Source organism: Arachis duranensis, chromosome 10 (assembly GCF_000817695.3).
Source record: "Arachis duranensis cultivar V14167 chromosome 10, aradu.V14167.gnm2.J7QH, whole genome shotgun sequence".
Lineage (NCBI taxonomy): Eukaryota > Viridiplantae > Streptophyta > Magnoliopsida > Fabales > Fabaceae > Arachis > Arachis duranensis.
The window spans coordinates 64,265,215-64,269,841 of NC_029781.3; the positions used below are offsets into that span (position 1 = coordinate 64,265,215).

Genomic DNA, 4,627 nt, shown 5'->3' on the forward strand with positions numbered 1-4,627 from the left:
ACAGACGCAAAAGAATCAAGGGATTCTATTCCAGTAGGCGCAGGAACCAACCAGTGATTAGCCGTGCTATAGTTTTCATTTTCCCGAGAGGATTGAAAGTAGCCACCGCTGATGGTGAACCCCTATACACAGCTTGCCATGGAAAGGAGTAAGAAGGATTGAGTTGAAGCAGGAGAATAGCAGGCGTCCTTGAGCATACAGTATCTCCATTCGCTTATCTGAAATTCCCACCAATGAATCTACATAAGTATTCTATCCCTTTTATTATTTATTTTCTTATTTCTATTTTCGAAACCCATAAACCAATTTAATCCGCCTAACTGAGATTTACAAGGTGACCATAGCTTGCTTCATACCAACAATCTCTGTGGGATCGACCCTTACTCACGTAAGGTTTATTACTTGGACGACCCAGTACACTTGCTGGTTAGTTGAACGGAGTTGTGAGCTTCTCTAACAGTGCCTGAAACTCTTTTATCACAATTTTGTCCACCAGTCCACCTTAGTGATGGCAGCTAGTTCTTCCTCTTGAAGATCCAATGGAACGTCTGAGCTCCTCTATGTCTCTTCCTTGCCTTTGTTGCTATTCCCTCATGGCTATTTGATCCTCTCTAATTTCATGGAGAATAATGGAGTGCTCTTGGTGCCCATCCTTAGTTGCTCCATATTGGAACTCAAATCTGCCAAAGAGGTATTGAGTTGCTCCCAATAGTTGTGTGGGGGGAAAATACATCCCTTGAGGCATCTCAGGGATTTCTTGATGGGGGACTTCCTCATACTCTTGTTGAGGTCCATGAGTGCGCTCTGTTCTTTGCTCCATCCTCTTTTTAGTGATGGGCTTGTCCTCTTCAATGAGGATGTCTTCCTCTATGACAATTCCAGCTAAATTGCATAGGTGATAGATGAGATGAGGGAAGGCTAACCTTACTAAAGTGGAAGGTTTGTCAGCAACCTTTTATAGTTCTAGAGGTATAATCTCATGAACTTTCACTTCCTCTCCAATCATGATGCTATGGATCATGATAGCCCGATCTACAGTCACTTCAGATCGGTTGCTAGTAGGAATGATGGAGCATTGGATGAACTCTAGCCATCCTCTAACCATGGGCTTAAGGTCATGCCTTCTCAATTGAACCGGCTTGCCTTTGGAGTCTCTCTTCCACTGAGCTCCTTCTACACATATGTCCATGAAGACTTGGTCCAACCTTTGATCAAAGTTGACCCTTCTAGTGTAGGGGCGTGTATCTCCTTGTACCATAGGCAAGTTGAATGCCAACTTTACATTTTTTAGACTGAAATCTAAGTATTTGCCCCAAACCATTGTGAGCCAATTCTTTGGGTTCAGGTTCACACTTTGATCATGGTTCTTGGTGATCCATGCGTTAGCATAGAACTCTTGAACCATTAAGATTCTAACTTGTTGAATGGGGTTGGTGAGAACTTCCCAACCTCTTCTTCGGATCTCATGTCGGATCTCCGGATACTCATTCTTCTTAAGCATGAAAGGAACCTCAGGGATCACTTTCTTCTTGGCCATAACTTCATAGAAGTGGTCTTGATGGACCTTTAAAATGAATCTCTCCATCTCCCATGACTCGGAGGTAGAAGCTTTTGCCTTCCCTTTTCTCTTTCTAGAGGTTTCTCCGGCCTTAGGTGCCATAAATGGTTATGGAAAAATAAAAAGCAAACACTTTTCCTACACCAAACCTAAAATGTTTGCTCGTCTTTGAGAAAAACAAGAAAGAAGGGAGGAGAATAACAAGAAAATAGAGGAGATGGAGAGGTGTGAGTGGTTCGGCCAAGCAGGGAAAGAAGTGTTTATGATGTGTGAAAATGAAGGAGTGATGCGGGTTTATATAGAGGTGGAGAGAGGGGTAGGGTTCGTGTATTAGGGTTGGGTTTGGGAGGGAAAAGATTTGAATTTGGATGGTGAGGTAGGTGGGGTTTTTTTAGGAAGAGTGGGTGGATGTGATTGGTGAAGGGTATTGGGGAAGAGAAATGGAGGCGATTGGAATCTGTGAAGAAGAGAGAGAGTGAGTTGAGGTAGGTGGGGATCCTGTGGGATCCACAGATCTTGAGGTGTCAAGAATTTCTTATCCCTACACCATTTTGGCGTGTAAACGCCCTCTGAGTGCCAATCCTGGCGTTAAACGCCAGATTGCTGTCCATTTCTGGCATTTAACGCCAGCTTTTCTTCCCTTTCTGGCGTTGAATGCCAACTTGGTGTCCTTTTCTGGCGTTAAACGCTAGTCTGGTGCCCTTTTCTGGCATTAAACACCCAGAATAGTTCCAGACTGGGCGCTTAACGCCCATTCTGCTACCCTTACTGGTGTTTAAATGCCAGTAAGCTCCTCCTCCAGGGTATGCTGTTTTTGAATTTGCCTTGATTTTTGCAGTTGTTTTTGTGACTCCACATGATCATCAACCTAAAGAAAACATAAAATAACAATGGAAAATTGACATAGATAAATAAAAATTGTGTTTTCTCCCAACAAGCGCTTCTTTAATGTCAATGGCTTGACAGTGAGCTCTCATGGAGCTTCACAGATGTTTAGAGCATGGTTGGGGCCTCCCAACACCAAACTTGGAGTTTGAATGTGGGGGTTCTGTTTGAGTCTATATTGAGAGAAGCTTTTCATGCTTCTTCTCCATGTCTACAGAAGGAGATCTTTGAGCCTTAAACACAAGGTAGTCCTCATTCACTTTAAGGACCAACTATCCTCTGTCAACATCAATAACAGCTTTTGTTGTGACTAGGAAGGGTCTGCCAAGGATGATGGATTCATCCTTATTCTTTCCAGTGTCCAGGATTATGAAGTCAGCAGGGATGTAAAGGCCTTCAAGCTTCACTAAGACATCCTCTACAAGTCCATAAGCCTGTTTCCTTAAATTGACTGCCATCTCTAATGAGATTCTTGCAACTTGTACCTCAAAAATCCCTAGTTTCTCCATTACAGAGAGTGGCATGAGGTTTACACTTGACCCCAGGTCACACAGAGCCTTCTCAAAGGTCATAGTGCCAATGGTGCAAGGTATTAAGAACCTTCTAGGGTCCGGTTTCTTTTGAGGTATCTTTAGCTGAGCCAAGGCATGTAGTTCATTAATGAGCAATGGAGGTTCATCCTTCCAAGTCTCATTATCAAATAATTTGGCATTCAGCTTCATGATTGCTCCAAGGTACTTAGCAACTTGCTCTTCAGTAATATCTTCATCCTCCTCAGAGGAAGAATACTCATCAGAGCTCATAAATGGCAGAAGTAGGTTCAATGGAATCTCTATGGTCTCTGTATGAGCCTCAGATTCCCTTGGTTCCTCAGAGGGAAACACCCTAGTGGTCAGTGGACGTCCCATGAGCTCTTCCTCACTGGGAATCATTGCCTTTCCCTCCTCCACAGGTTCGGCCATGTTGGACGTGGTTATGGCCTTGCACTCTCTCTTGGGATTTTCTTCTGTATTGCTTGGGAGAGTGCTATGAGGAGTTTTAGTAACCCTCTTACTCAACTGACCCACTTGTGCCTCCAAATTTCTAATGGAAGATCTTGTTTCATTCATGAAACTTAGTGTGGTCTTAGATAGATCAGAGACTATGGTTGCTAAGCCAAAGCGATTCTGCTCAGAGTTCTCTGTTTGTTGCTGAAAAGATGATGGGAAAGGTTTGTTATTGCCAAACCTTTTTCTCTCACCATTATTGTTGTTGAAGCCTTGTTGAGGCTTCTGTTGATCCTTCCATGAGAAATTTAGGTGATTTCTTCATGAAGAATTGTAGGTGTTTCCATAGGATTCTCCCATGAAATTTACCTCTTCCATTGCAGGATTTTCAGGGTCATAAGCTTCTCTTTCAGAGGAGGCTTCTTTAGCACTGCCAGATGCAGCTTGCAATCCAGTCAGATTCTGAGAAATTATATTGACTTACTGAGTCAATAATTTGTTCTGAGCCAATATGGCATTCAGAGTATCAATCTCAAGAACTCCTTTCTTCTGGGTTATCCCATTGTTCACAGGATTTCTTTCAGAAGTGTACATGAACTGTTATTTGTAACCATTTCAATGAGTTTCTGAGCTTCTGCAGGCATTTTCTTCAGATAAATAGATCCACCTATAGAATGGTCCAATGATATCTTGGATAACTCAGACAGACCATCATAGAAGATACCTATGATGCTCCATTCTGAAAGCATGTCAGAAGGACACCTTTTGATTAACTGCTTGTATCTTTTCTAAGCTTCATAGAAGGATTCACCTTCCTTCTGTTTGAAGGTTTGAACTTCCACTCTAAGCTTACTCATCTTTTGAGGTGGAAAGAATTTAGCTAAGAAGGCATTAACCAGCTTTTTCCAAGAGTTCAGGCTGTCTCTAGGTTGAGAGTTCAACCATATACTAGCTTTGTCTTTTACAGCAAAAGGGAAAAGCATAAGTCTGTAGACCTCGGGATCAACTCCATTGGTCTTAACAGTCTTACAGATTTACAAAAATTCCGCCAAAAACTGATGAGGATCTTCCAATGGAAGTCCATGAAACTTGTAATTCTGTTGCATCAGAGAAACTAATTGAGACTTAAGCTCAAAGTTTTTTGCTCCAATGGAAGGAATAGAGATGCTTCTCCCATAGAAGTCGGGAGTTGGTGCAG

At 42.4% G+C, this 4,627-nt stretch overlaps 1 non-coding gene across 1 annotated transcript; it reads left to right on the forward strand.

The window, feature by feature from the left end:
- The first annotated feature begins 4,172 nt into the window (after positions 1 to 4,172).
- On the forward strand, positions 4,173 to 4,280 carry LOC127743554 (small nucleolar RNA R71). Its single transcript, XR_008004940.1, has one exon. It is a non-coding gene; the product is annotated as a small nucleolar RNA R71 (small nucleolar RNA).
- Positions 4,281 to 4,627: the final 347 nt, after the last annotated feature.